Raw genomic sequence first — 14,614 nt, 5'->3', positions numbered from 1 at the left:
CCTATAGCCCCGCCCCCGCCCCGCCCCTCCCGGCCTTCCAGTCCGCGCCCGGGCTGAGCCCGCGGGGCCCCGGGCCCCTTCGAACCAGTCTGGGCGGGGCGGGAGGCGAAGGCGGCTCTGGTCGGCGCTCGCCGGGTGGGTTCGTGGCGCAGGCCTAGGCGGGACCCGCACCCCGCGTTTGGGGCCTCCGCAATATGCGGACGCCACGTCGGCGTTGTCACTGACCCAACCGGAACCCAGCCTCCTTGAGAGCGCGAGCTCTGGGGGCCACGTTTCGCGGCGGGGCACGACGAGGGTGACCGGGTAGAGAGGTGAGCGCAGGGTTAGAAAAATGGCTGAATTGAAGATACAGAAAGGCGTTCCTGCCCGGCCTCAGAGTCTGGGAGTGGGGGTACGATTCCAACCTAGAATAGTAAATTAACGTTTATTCCTTTACACACCCACCGGCAGGTAAAGACTGGCTCCTGGTAGCTTTGGTGCTAAAAATACCAGGCTTTCTTTGGACCACCTGCCGAGATTTGTCCCTCACCTTCATCCTGAGAAGATGGCTGAGAGGGTTCTTGAGGGGAAAGGGGGGCTAGAGGTACAGCCTGTGGTAGACAGGTATTCACAGTGCCGACTGGGCTCTGGTGTTAAAAAGGCTGACCTCTTGGGGTCTCAACCCACCTATCTGAAAAATGAGACCCAGGCACCGCCACTGAGCCTAGAACTCATTCAGTGGGGAAGAACTAGGCTATTCTGCTGGGCAGCAGGAAATTCGAATCTGTTAGAACTGGGCCAACAGACTGGTTGCTCCACCTTATGGTAAAAGCAACCAACAGGTTAAATGCAATGTAAGGAGGAGATCTTGTAAAGGAACTGTTGGGTCCATTCTCAGTTTTTTCTTATTAAGGGGTATGCAGCCAGCCTCTGACACCCAGACAGCTCAGAGACCTTGGAGAACTGCCCATCCGTTCATCTAGAGGAGATAGTGGGTGTTTGATTGAGTGCCCGGCCCTGATTTGATGCTCAGGATACAGCCATAAACAAGACAGCGGAAGCCTCTTACTCCATAAAGCTGATTTTTGGTGATGGAGACATAATTGCAAGTTGAAGTAAATGCTGGGAGAAGAACAAGGGACTGGGTTAGAAGATAGGAGCCATTAATTCTTTAGGTGGAGCCAGCAGGAAAAATGTCTTTGAGGAGTTGATGTTGGAATTCAAGTCAAGAGAATGAGGAGATAGTGCTGGGAAAAGCCAGGGAGAGAAATTCTCCCAAATCAAGAACAGCTTGTGCCAAGGTCCTGAGAAAGGTAAGTTGTGAATGTGTCAAGGAGCTAGGAAGGAAAAAAAACAAAAATAATATGGCCAGAGTATGGAGCCTGGGAAAGAGAACCAGGATGATATGGGGAGGTGGGCGGGGACCAAGACATGTAAGACTGTGTCTAGGTTTGGTTCAGTTCAGTTCAGGTGCCCAGTTGTGTCCAACTCTTTGCGACCCCATGAATCACAGCACGCTAGGCCTACCTGTCCATCACCAACTTCTGGAGCTTACTCAAACTCGTGTCCATTAAGTCAGTGGTGCCATCCAGCCATCTCATCCTCTGTCGTCCCCTTCTCCTTCTGCCCCCAATCCCTCCCAGCATCAGGGTCTTTTCCAGTGAGTCAACTCTTCGCATGAGGTGGCCAAAGTATTGGAGTTTCAGTTTCAGCATCAGTCCTTCCAATGAACACCCAGGACTGATCTCCTTTAGGACGGACTGGATCTCTTTGCAGTCCAAGGGACTCTCAAGAGTCTTCTCCAACACCACATTTCAAGAGCATCAATTTTTTGGTGCTCAGCCTTCTTCACAGTCCAACTCTCATATCCATACATGACCACTGGAAGAACCATAGCCTTGACTATACGGACTTTTGTTGGCAAAGTAATGTCTCTGCTTTTGAATATGCTATCTAGGTTGATCATAACTTTCCTTCCAAGGAGTAAACTTAGTCTTTTGATTTCATGGCTGCAGTCACCATCTGCAGTGATTTTGGAGCCCCCAAAAATAAAGTCTGACACTGTTTCCACTGTTTCCCCATCTATTTCCCACTGAAGTGATCGGACCAGATGCCATGATCTTAGTTTTCTGAATGGTGAGCTTTAAGCCAACTTTTTCACTCTCTTCTTTCACTTTCATCAAGAGGCTTTTTAGTTCCCCTTCACTTACTGCCATAAGGGTGGTGTCATCTGCATATCTGAGGTTATTGATATTTCTCCCGGCAGTCTTTAATCTCAGCTTGTACTTCTTCCAGTCCAGCGTTTCTCATGATGTGCTCTGTGTATAAGTAAAATAAGTAGGGTGACAATATACAGCCTTGACATACTCCTTTTTCTATTTGGAACCAGTCTGTTATTCCATGTCCAGTTCTAACTGTTGCTTCCTGACCTGCATATAGGTTTCTCAAGAGGCAGGTCAGGTGGTCTGGTATTCCCATCTCTTTCAGAATTTTCCATAGTTTATTGTGATCCACACTGTCAAAGGCTTTGGCATAGTCAATAAAGCAGAAATAGATGTTTTTCTGGAACTCTCTTGCTTTTTTGATGATCCAGCAGATGTTGGCAATTTGATCTCTGGTTCCTTTGCCTTTTCTAAAACCAGCTTGAACATCTGGAAGTTCACGGTTCACGTATTGCTGAAGCCTGGCTTGGAGAATTTTGAGCATTACTTTACTAGCATGTGAGATGAGTGTAATTGTGTGGTAGTTTGAGCATTCTTTGGCATTGCCTTTCTTTGGGATTGGAATGAAAACTCACCTTTTCCAGTCCTGTGGCCCCTGCTGAGTTTTCCAAATTTGCTGGCATATTGAATGCAGCACTTTCACAGCATCATCTTTCAGGATTTGAAATAGCTCAACTGGAATTCCATCACCTCCACTAGCTTTGTTCATAGTGATGCTTTCTAAGGCCCACTTGACTTCACATTCCTGGATGTCTGGCTCTAGATGAGTGATCACACCATCGTGATTATCTGGGTCGTGAAGCTCCTTTTTATACAGTTCTTCTGTGTATTCTTGCCACCTCTTCTTAATATCTTCTGCTTCTGTTAGGTCCATACCTTTTCTGTCCTTTATTGAGCCCACCTTTGCATGAAATGTTACCTTGGTATCTCTCATTTTCTTGAAGAGATCTCTAGTCTTTCCCATTCTATTGTTTTCCTCTATTTCTTTGCATTGATAGCTGAGGAAGGCGTTCTTATCTCTCCTTGCTATTCTTTGGAACTCTGCATTCAGATGCTTATATCTTTCCTTTTCTCCTTTGCTTTTCACTTCTCTTCTATTCACAGCTATTTGTAAGACCTCCCCAGACAGCCATTTTGCTTTTCTGCATTTCTTTTCCATGGGGATGGTCTTGATCCCTGTTTCCTGTACAATGTAACGAACCTCTGTCCATAGTTCATCAGGCACTCTGTCTATCAGATCTAGTCCCTTAAATTTATTTCTCACTTCCACTGTATAATCATAAGGGATTTGATTTAGGTTGGAGACCTTTCATTAAAGCATTGAAGGGTTTTATGCAGAAGACTAATGTATCCTGATTTTCTACTGTGTGAAGAATAAATTGGGTGGGTGGCAGGCAAAAATGAAAGCAAGGCGACAGTTAGACTCTTATGGCAGCCCTGGCCCAAACTCATTGTGGTTTGGACCAAACTGATGGCCACACTAAGATCAGTAGTTGAAAGATGCTGTTTTGAACGTGGACATCCATAGGATGGATGTGGGGGAGGCAACGGAGAAACGAAAGATGACTTTCAAGTTTCTGGCTGGAGTAAGTGGGTGAACAGTGCCTCATTTATTGGTTAGGGTAGGCTGGAGGAAAGGGACTACAGCTCAGACAGGCACATCAAGAATCCTGTGTTTATGTTGAGTTCAAGATGCCCATCAGAGATCCAGTTCAATTGTCCAGTCACTACACACCCAGAAGAGAGGCGTGGGCTGCAGGTGAGGCTTTGAGAGACATCATTCTAAAGATGGTAAATGCCTTGGGATCTGAGGGAGTCACCCAGGCCAAAGAGGTAGATGTAGAAGGGGGGAGGGGGGTTCAAGAGAGACCCAGAGGAGTCAGAAGAGTCAGAGCAAGAAAGAAGACTGAAAAAGGCTTCTTTTTCAAAAGGCTGAGGAAGCGAAAGGAGAACCAGAGAGTGCTATATCCCAGAGACTGACAAAACAGTGTTTCCAGAAAAGAGTGGTCAGCTGTGTTAGATGCTGCTCAGAAACCAGATAAGATGAAGAAAGGGAAGGAGCCTTTGATTCTGGCAACATGAAAGTCATTGGTGCGCATGATAAGGGCAGTGTTCCTAGAGTAGTGGGTGGCTGCCACGCCATGGTAGAGCGGTTGTGTTTGGACAGCTTCTCCAACAGGGAACACAGAACTGGGAGAGGTCTAGAAGGGATGCGGAAGGACAGGAGGCTTTGGCAGAGAATGCTGGATGACCCTAACAGCCATTCTCCCCTATTTCCTTTATTATAGACTTTCCAATTCTAGCTGGCCACACAGCTCCCTTGACTAAAACCAAGTTTCTAGGACTCCCTCAGGGCTCCGCATGATCACATGACTCAGTTCTAGCCAACAGGAAGTAAATGGAGGTGAGCATGTGCAACACCGGATAAGTAGCTGTAAAGGGAAGTGGTGTCCTGGCCTCAGCCATTGTTTTCTCCTGACCAATGGAATATGTAAAGATGTAGCTGCAGCTCAAGCAGGCTTATTCAATGCTGAAGTGGAAGCTGTGTGTTGAGGATGTTAGGGCAACAAGTTTTTGGGTTCCTGATGTTTAGGGATTTGCTGTATCTACTCTGGGCTACCTACTTCATCCTTTGTTTTCCAGTGCTTATAGCCATATCTAATTTTAATTTTGGTTAGGATATTTGGATTTTATTCAAATGTGGAGGGAGTAGAACAAGCTTGCAGAGTGATAGGAATGACTCAGGAGAGATGGCAGGAGTGATGATTCGGAAGAAGAAGTAGAAGGAGATGGGATGTGGGCAGGAATGGTGCTGTCCCCTCTGGTAGAAGGATGCCCCCACCATTATTAAGAGGGATGTGGAGGCAGAGACGATATTTCCAGTGAAGGTTGGGATTGGAAAGATGATCATCCACACCTGATGATTTCTGCTTAACCCTGGATGGTGAAGAATGTCGTGAGCCTAGAACAAGGAGGAGAGAGTAAAGCCAACTTTGTGAATCATGGACCCCATGATGTTAGTGGTCCTGCCAGCATGAGCAGCCTCAGAGAGACAGCTGCTTCCTGGCGCAGTTGGCCATACTGCTGCAGGACATGAAGGGGGTGAGGGAAGTGCCCTAAAGCCAGCAAGGCCGCCACCCCACCCCCACCAGCCCTCACTGAGAGTTACTGTGACACTCACCTGCCATTCCCAGCTGCCCTTTGAGACCCACCAAGCTTTACCTGACCCATTTTTACAATAATTTGTTGTGGCTTTCAGAGAGCATCAGGGACACTCAAAACAGAGCAGGCCCATTTTCTTTTCCTTTTTTAAAAACTAAAAGGAATCACAGTGGTTATCATTTTGAAATGTACAGAAATATCAAATCACTATGTTGTGCACCGAGACTGACAGTGTTGTAGGTCAATTACATGCTTCAAAAGCAGACTCACGGGAGAAAGAGATCAAATCTGTGGTTACCAGAGGCGGGGCCTGGGCAGGAGGGGGATTGGATGAAGACTGTCGAAAGGGACAAGCTTCTAGTTGTGAGATACAGTACTAGGGATGTAATTAACACCGCTGTATGTTACATATGAAAGTCATTCAGAGAAGAAATCCTGAGTTCTCATCACAAGGAGAAAAATTTATTTTGTTTCTCTTAATGTATGAGTTAATGGTTGCTCACTAAATTTATTGTGGTAATCATTTTGATACTTGTAGATCAAATCATTTTACCATATACTTTGAACTTACACAGTGCCATAGGTCAGTTACATCTCAATAGCACTGAAAGAAGGAAGAAAAAGTACCATGTAACCTAAAGCGGAAGAATGGAGATATGGACAGTCCCAACTCATAAAAGGGCTGTATTTGAACGGTGATTTAGTTTCTGGGCTAGCCCCTAGAACTGTAATTGCCAAGAATATAACTGAATTATTGCACCTACTGCAAGCCTGAGGTATAGATTATCAGAACAGAAAATAGTACAAGGAGGGGTAAAAGAAAGAAGCTGAGAGTACTTTCTTCTCCTGGACCTGGAGTGGCTATAAAATTTAAATGGAGGAACTTGGCATTACCATCCTCTGACTTCCTCCTTTAACCCTCCCATCACCCCCCTCCCCCACTGCCCCACTCCGCCCCCCGCCCCGCCCCAGTCTGGTCCTTGTCCCAGGGCTGCTTTTGCTCACGCTGGGCTCCACTCTAGCACTTCTCTGTGTGTGTGTACAGGACAAGAGGTAGGGAATAAACAGAAACACCTTGAATATAAGAGGGATTTGGTGTCCAAGTGTTCCTAATTCTCAGCCTCTTGATCATGAGCAAAATATTTTACATCTCTGAGCCTTACTTATTTGTGAAGTCAAGATAGTAGAACCCACCTCACAAGCTTGTAGTAAGAATCAAATGAAATAACGTTTGTAAAACATCCTCTAAGCTAGAAGAAACTCTGTTTTCTTGGAAAGATGCCTTATTAGGGCCAGACGACCAAGGGTCCTCACTTTAGTCAGGATGTTTTGGTTGGAAGTGACAGAACCCTACCGAAACTAGCTTAGGCCAAAGGAAGGAAAATTATTAGAAGCATACTCAAGTCATTCACAAAATCAAAAAGAAGAACTTGAAACTCGATCGATTCTGGATACTAGGGGCTGATCCTGTGGGCTACACAGACCAGGAGCCCTTTTCTCTTTGTTTCTCCTAGTGCTCAGAGCTTGCCCCATGTTGGAAATGTGACTCCACATAACTCTACACTCTAGGAATCCCAAGGAAGGCCTTTAATTGGCCAAACTCTGGTCATGTGCCCACTCTTGAACCAATCACTGTGGCAAGGGAGAGAGGTTTCCCTAGTTCCACCAGGTACAGGTCAACATGTCCATCCCTGTGGTCAGTAGAGCAACATCTTTGCCAAAGAAGAGGTGGTGGGTGCAGGACCAGCCTAATTCTTGGCAGAGTTTTACAGTATATATATGCCTGGTATTCCTTAGGCCCTAAGCAGTCACTGAAAGGTTTTAGGCAAAATAGTAACATTATTACACTTGTGCTTTGAGAAGATCCCTAAGGCTGCAGAAGGATTGGAGGGACCAAAATTTTAAAATAGTTACGAAGGAACCTGTACAGTGGTTCAGAAAATTGATAATGAGGAAATGGTAAGAGGTGAACAGATTGAAAATATATTTAGGAGGTAGAACTGAGGGGGAACTACTAGGATGGTGACTAATAGGAATTCTGGCTGCATGGACAGTGATGCTGTTTACTGAGACCAGGAATCCAAGTGACTCTGTGTGTATTTGGTGAGGGGGTCACAACTTGGACCTCTTCCCTTTGAGAGATTTCTGGATAGAGAAAAGAGGTCCAAATTGCTGTTTGAAGTTCAGGAGAAACACCTAAGCAACATTATATATTTGAGAACTGTATTAATCAGAACTTGTTTTCGGTTCCTGTAACATCAACCCAACCACACTGCTTTAACTAAATGGTATTTGTTGCTCTTTGTTGCTCTCTTTATTGAAAATTCTGACGTAACGCCAAGTTTGAAGGTAAGCAGAGCAAGACTGGTCATTCAGGGCCCAGGTCTGCCCTGTCAGTCTGCTCTGGCTCTCCTTACTGGGAAGCTTGCATCCTCAGAGTCAGCTGTGGTCATACAGTGGCTGCTGCAACTCCAGCTTCCCAACTGCATTCCACATATGCAGGAGAAAGAGCAGAATGGATGAAGGAGCAGCACCTGTGTTAAGGAAAGCACACCTCTCCCAGAAATCCCCACTGCCTGCTGCTTATGCCTCATTGGCCAAGTCTGGTCACATGGAAGTCCTTAGCTCCATGAGAGGCTGGGAAATGTAATTTAAAGAAATAAGTCCAAGCCTGTTTGACAGAAAGAAAAGGAGAATGATTCTTGAGAGAGCTGCACAGAGAAGCTGATTAATAACTATAAAAGTAGAGGAAATTATCCTGGGACTGGGAGTTGAGAAGGGAGAGTAACTGAGGCCGAATCCCGATGAACGTGGGGCCAACCAGAAAGAGAAAAGAAGAGGGCTTAATTAACCTGAGAAAGAGCATCAGCAAGGCAGGTGCAAAGCCAGAAAGGTAGTATGTATACAAGTCAAGGGAAATGAGGGTTTCAGGAAGGAAGGAGTGGCCCCCAGTTTCCAGTGTTGCAAGGAGGACTGCAAGATGAAGCTGAGGAATAATGAGGATCGGCAGCTTCAGAGAGCTGGGTTAGTGGAATAATTGAGTCAAAAGTGGGCTGGAGACTAAATGAGGCTCAGAGTGAGATCGTTAGCTGGAAGATGATGGGGGTAAGAGGCTGAAGGAGAGGTTTGTTTGGATTTTTTATGAAGAGAGAGACTTGAAGACGTTTAAATGATGCAGGAAAGACAGTAGAAGAGGAGAGATCCAAGAGTCTGAAGGAAAAGAGATGATGCTTGCTGGAGAAGGTGGGAGGGACTGGGATTCAGGACAAGTGGGCAACCAAAAACTGAAGAGCCGAGTTGGATACAGATGTTTGTGGGTTTAGTGGGGGTCCCTGAGTGAAAGCAGGCTTTTTTTTTTCCTTCTGAAAATAGGAGAAATAGGTCACCTGTTAAAAGAAAGTGGCTAAAAAAAAAAAAAAAAGAAAGAAAGAAAGTGGCTGTTTGGTGGGATCCAGGGATTTTTAGAGAAACTTAGTAGAAAATGAGAGAAGCTTCTGAGGAAGGCAGGCAGGAAGGTTTGAGGATGGTGAACCAGAGTCAGAGTCACAGCTCAAATGAGACAGCCTTCATCAGTCCTCAGCGACTGGGGTGTGTCCCGGTGTAGAGAGCACAGACCGGAGAATTGATCAAAGTGTGGAGGGAGTTGCTGGAAAGGCATAATAGAAAACAATGGTACAGAGGGTTGAAGACAATTGAAGAGAAAGCACTGAAGTGTTGCATCATGAGCTGTGGGTGTTGGGGGAGAGAAGTGATAGCTGGAAGGGCCAGTAGACGGAGAGAAAGGAGAAGATGGGAGTGGAGCTGGAGGGCCCTCATTGACTACAAAAGACAGGAGTGGTTGCACGAGGCTAGGTCGGACAGAGGGATGTATCCACGGGTGGGAATGATTGAGCTGGAATGAAGGAATCAGTGACCCTTGGAGTGAGGAAGTCAGGGTCAAGTATGGCAGGACTCAGGTGAGCCGGGCGCTAACATCTTTCACCCTGAGCTGTCTTGAATTAAGGTTGCCTTTCTTGAAAAGATCAGAGAGCCGTGGAGAAAGGTAAAAAGAAAGTAATTTGTTAGCCTGTCACCCAATGCCTACCCAAATATCTGTTTTAAAGAATTTGTAAATTTCCAAGGGCTTCTTGCTCCGATATGCAGCGGCCACCGCGGCTGTGAGTCTTCTGTCCTCAGAAGTATCCCTACCAGACCCTAGAGATTTGTGATAGGATCCCATGTGTGAGCACAGGACACAGTGGAGCATACTTTAATGGTGGAGGCCAGGACTGTCATAGATGATGGTAACGGGGAGTCCTACCTATCTCTCCTTAGTTGTCCAACCTATAAACTGAGGGTGGGAGAGAGGGGACAGTTGTTTAGTAGGTAACCTCCCAGGGCCCTTCCAGCCTTGACTGCCTGTGAGTCAACCCTACTGTAATTTCTCCAAATGGGTGAAGACAGTTTTGCCAAAGCAGGAAGGTCCAGATGTTGCCAGTAAGACGTCAGAGGGAGGGTGCCAATCAGCGAGATTAAGAGTAAGGTCAACCCCAGCTTTGCCCCTGAAAGCTGTCTACTAGGGGAACTGTGGACTGTGTGCAAATGTGAAAATCACTTGACAGTGAAGAATTATTCCTTCTGAAATAATCTCATGTGAACTGACTTTGACAAAGCTATGCGTTTGTAAAACAACATGGAAAGGTAGGCTCAGAGTGAGTCACTCACCCCATAAGACGTAGAACCAGAACTGTTGGCTTTATGTCCAGACCTTTGTGTCTCAATCTTCCACCCCAGACTGGAGAGTCATGATCACATGGATTTGGGGATTCACTGAGCCCCTGGGACCCCTATGCTCAGGCTCTGCCAGGAGGGACCCTTGATAGGAACCCCAGGGAGGGGGACAGAGAGGCACCTGCCCCAGCTGCCTGAAGCAGAGCAGAGCAGAGGTGGATGCTGTACACATCACAAGCGCTTCTGCCTGGCTGCCTCACAGCTCTGGGGACTTTCCCCCGGTTCCGTGAGAGAAGCTGGCTGTCCCTGGGGAGCAGTGCGTGCTAGCTCCTGCGCGTGCACACACTGCCATCTAGGGGCAGCCAGCTGAACTGGCTTTATGGAACCACTGCTCTGTGTGTTGGGGCAGGAGAAAAGGGCTTTCGGTCTGGTCTGAGGCTGCTTCCTTCCTGGAGCACTAGTTCTCCTGGCTCCCCTCTCCTAGTTACCCACTCAGACAGGACTATGCGCCTCCTCCTCCGAGTATCCGAATCTCCCTTCCCTGTAAATGTTTCTTCTCTTCCCTGCTTCCACCGTCTCCACAGGCTCTCTGAGGTCTCTGTTGCTGATGTGACTTTAGATACCTTCCATGCACTGGCCACACTTCATGTTCATCACCAGACTTGCCCTGTCTCATGAGCCCCAGCCTCAGTCTAGAAGGAGAACTTGATTCCATGCTCCCCTTCCCCCAGGCCCTGAGAAGTTTATGTCCCTGAACTCTGCACAACTCCACAAGCCTGGTCCCCATAACCACATCTGAGCAGGTCCCCGTAACCACGGCTTTGACCACTGGCCTTCTTCACACTCGGTGATCCAGTCTGCCACCTCTAGTTCAGGGCTGGCTGCACAGCCTGCCCTTCAGGTCCCAGTGTTGGAATCCGTTGAATGGCTTCTGGCTGAAGGAAGCTGCCTCACCCAGAGTTCTTAGACCCAGAGCTTGCCAAATCCTCTTACCTCACTCTGGACAAGTGATGAGTGATCCTGGCTCTGGCCTCCCCATGGGGTCAGATGAAGCCAGAGTTCAGTTTCAGTTCAATTTCTCCCTCCACCCTGTCCTGCTTCCCTTACTTCCTGCACACAGGTCTCTGGATCAGCTTCTGTTTCCAGTGCAGTTGACCACAGCACATATTATCACCTCAACTCAGAACATCTTCTGCCCATTCCCTTTGTATGAGAATACAGAAGGAAGAAACCAGCCAGCCCCACCGCTCAGCCAGGTCCTTCAGAAGAAATGGGCCTGGATGTTCCCATGTCACCAGCTTCCAGAGTGTCACTCACACTCTGGCCCTAGTGTCTCCCTTTCTTTCTCCTGCTCCAGCTACTTCTGGCCAATTGGTCCCCAGTTTCCTTGCGGGGGCTCTGCCTGCTGCCCTCTGTGAGTCTTCAGCCCTTGCCCTCTTCCTCTTTCAGAGAGGCACATTTGTGTACCCCAAGAGTGAGAAGCTGATTACCTTGGTTGACTGTCACCCTCTATATCACTTCTTGGACAAAACTTTTGTGCTAGCTTTGCAGGTTGGTCTGCCTTGCATACCTGACCAGTCCATGGGGCCCTAACTCAGAGTCCAGGACCCACCTCTGGTCCAGCCACTCTGTCCAGGACAGTTTGGGGTACAGAGCTCTGGTGAGGGGACTCCAGTGGAGCTGCTGCATGGGAGCCCCAGGAGAGGGCAGTGATGCATGGCAAATGAGTGCATAGTGCCTCTCTTGTCTGCTGCTAGGGCTGCTGACTCGAGATAATAAAGTTTGATCTACATATTAGCATTTGCAACCAGTTTGAGTATGAGTATGCAGATCCGGTTTTGTGATGATTATAGTCTTATTGGTCGATTTTTAAAGGTGTTTAAAACATTTATGAGACTGAATCATCAGAATTCGGAAGAGTGTCATTGACTACACTTAACTTCAAATGTTCAGGGCAATCTACTTTGTTAAAATTATAAAAGGTCAATTTGTTAACTGTGGGGGTTTATTGTTTAGTCGCTAAGTCGTGTCCGATTCTTTGCGACCCCATGGACTGCAGCATGCTAGGCTTCCCTGTCCTTCACTGCTCAAAAAAGTCCTTCACTACCTCCGGGATTTTGCTAAGTTTTGAACAAAATCCCGCAGGTAGTGAAGGACAGGGAAGCCTGGCATGGGGCAGTCCTTGTGGTTGCAAAGAGTCAGACATAGTATGTGAATATTTAAAGAAATGTTAACTGTTTCCGCTTTCCCATGTTGCATGTGAGACAAAGTGTGGAGCTGGCTGTGTTTCTCTGTGTACACAGAGTTCCTTGGGCATTAAAGAGTAAGCTGTGGGGAGCCCAAGGGGTGCTGAGAGTCAGTCCAGGGAGCAGGACACTCTCACTGTCTGTGCACCGGGGGTGAGAAGGTGTCTGTCCTGTGCTCTGCCCTGTGGCCCAGCTGGGGCCACTGAAGGGGGCTGACCCTGTGCTCTAGGGTAAGGGATTCACTGCTGGTGGCCCCCCAGCCCTCACCCCACACAGGCCTGAAGTTGATTCAAGGTTCTTTTGAGTCATGAATGTTGGGGAAGAGATGAATGCCAGATAAGGGCAGCTGAGGCCCCTGCCTGGCAAACGTGTCAAAGGCTTCCTGCTTGAAAGGGCAAGCCGCACAGCCCACCCAAGGAGCTGGCTGTGTCTCTAGGCCCAGCTCCCCAGCCCCTCTGGCCCTCAGGGCCCTGGCCTCCTCCTCCTCTTGAGTATGGGCAGTGCCGGGATAAGGGCCTGGCAGCAGGCTAGTCTTCTCTCCCCCTATACAGGCACAATTAGAAAGAGCACAGGGAAGGCCCAATGCCGACTGGATCCACTGACAGGCAGAGCAACTCTCCCAAGGGCTTGTCTGAATTTGCATTCCTCTCCAGGCCTCCTCTCCCCATGCAGGCCCATTGGGCTTACCCAGCCATACTGATTCTATACAATTTAATGTGCCCTGAGCTTCATGCCACATCTATAACCCTCTCGGAGGGGCTGAGGGTGAGGGTGCAAAAAACTTTTGGTCAGTAAATCAGATACAGAGGTTTACTAAGCAGATAGGATAATGCTAATTTTATTACTTCATTAAAAATATTTAATTAGTTAATACATTCACATGTATTAAAGTTCAAAAAGGCTTTGGAACGGACATTTTCTTCTCACCTGTGTCCCTAGCACCCTCTTCCTCAAAGCAAATACTGTTACTGTTCGTTTATTTTCCCGATAAGGGCAGCAGGCTAGTCTTCTCTCCCCCTAGACAGGCACAATCAGAAAGGGTAGAGGGAAGGCCCTTATCAGGATGTTATGGAAGACGCTGTCGGTTGAATCCTCAAATCCATTCTGTTTTCTTTTTCTAGGGATAGAGTCACCAAAGTTTGGCAAGGTATAAACCCATCCATGAGAAAGACTACATTCTCCCAGCCACTGTTACAGTTAAGTACAAGCATACCTCATTTTATTGAGCTTTGCTTTGTTTATCTGTGTATGTGTGTTTACAAATTAAAGGTTTGTAGCAATGCTGCATCAAGCAAGTTTATAGGCGCCATTTTTTGTCAACAGTATTTGTTCACTTTGTGTCTCTGTGTCACATTTTTGGTAATTCTCATAATATTTTAAACTTTCATCATTCTTATTTTTGCTATGGTGATCTGTGATCAGTTATCTCTGATGCTACTACTATTGCATAAAGATTACTACTTGCAGAAGGCTCAGATGATAGCGTTTTTAGCAACAAACTTTTTAAATTAAGATATGTACATTATTTTCTTAGACATAATACTACTGCACACTTAACAAATTACAATACAGTGTAAACATTACTTTTATATGCACTGGGAAACCAAAAAAAATTCATCTGACTGGCTTTTTTTTTTAATTTTCTATATTTACTTTTTTGCAGTAATCTGAAACTGAACCCATGAAATCTCCAAGGAATGCACGTGCAGCCCTTAATCCTGGCCAGTAGGATGTGAGCAAAAGTGATACATGCTTCTTCTAGGTCATACCTTAAGAGAAAGAAGTACGTTTAACCTTTGACAAAATTCAACATCCTTTCATGATAGGATTGAGTATGATTAAGTATGGAAGGATCTGTTCCATACCGACAGATTAAGTATGGAAGCATTATTCCTCAACCCACAGCTCACGTCATACTCAATGGTGTAAAGTTAAAAGCCTTTCCTCCTAGGATCAGAAATAAGACAAGGATGCCCACTACCACCATTTCTATCCAACATAGGACTGGAAGTCTTAGTCAAATCAATTTGGCAAGAAAAAAATAAATAAATAAAAGGCATCTAGTCAGAATTTCATCAGAATGAAATCTGTTTACAGATCACATGATACAGATCACTCTGAAGGCCACCCTGAAACTGCTAAAACTCATAAATGAATTTAGTAAAGTTGCAGATATAAAACCAATATATAAAAATCAATTGTATTTCTGTACACTAACAACAAGCTATCTAAAAGAGCAAGAAAGCAACCTAAGCTTTCTAAGTTAATAGATAGCTAAGCTAATAGACATCTATC

At 46.4% G+C, this 14,614-nt stretch overlaps 1 long non-coding RNA gene across 1 annotated transcript; it reads left to right on the top strand.

Moving 5' to 3' along the window:
- The first annotated feature begins 36 nt into the window (after nt 1–36).
- LOC113885507 lies at nt 37–14,389 on the top strand. Its single transcript, XR_003509232.1, has 4 exons — nt 37–311; nt 893–1,292; nt 13,441–13,515; nt 13,983–14,389. It is a non-coding gene; the product is annotated as an uncharacterized LOC113885507 (long non-coding RNA).
- The last annotated feature ends 225 nt before the right edge of the window (nt 14,390–14,614 follow it).

Source organism: Bos indicus x Bos taurus, chromosome 28, assembly GCF_003369695.1.
Source record: "Bos indicus x Bos taurus breed Angus x Brahman F1 hybrid chromosome 28, Bos_hybrid_MaternalHap_v2.0, whole genome shotgun sequence".
NCBI lineage: Eukaryota > Metazoa > Chordata > Mammalia > Artiodactyla > Bovidae > Bos > Bos indicus x Bos taurus.
The sequence above is the reverse complement of the archived record's forward strand: the minus strand, read 5'-3'. Positions and strand labels throughout refer to the sequence as shown.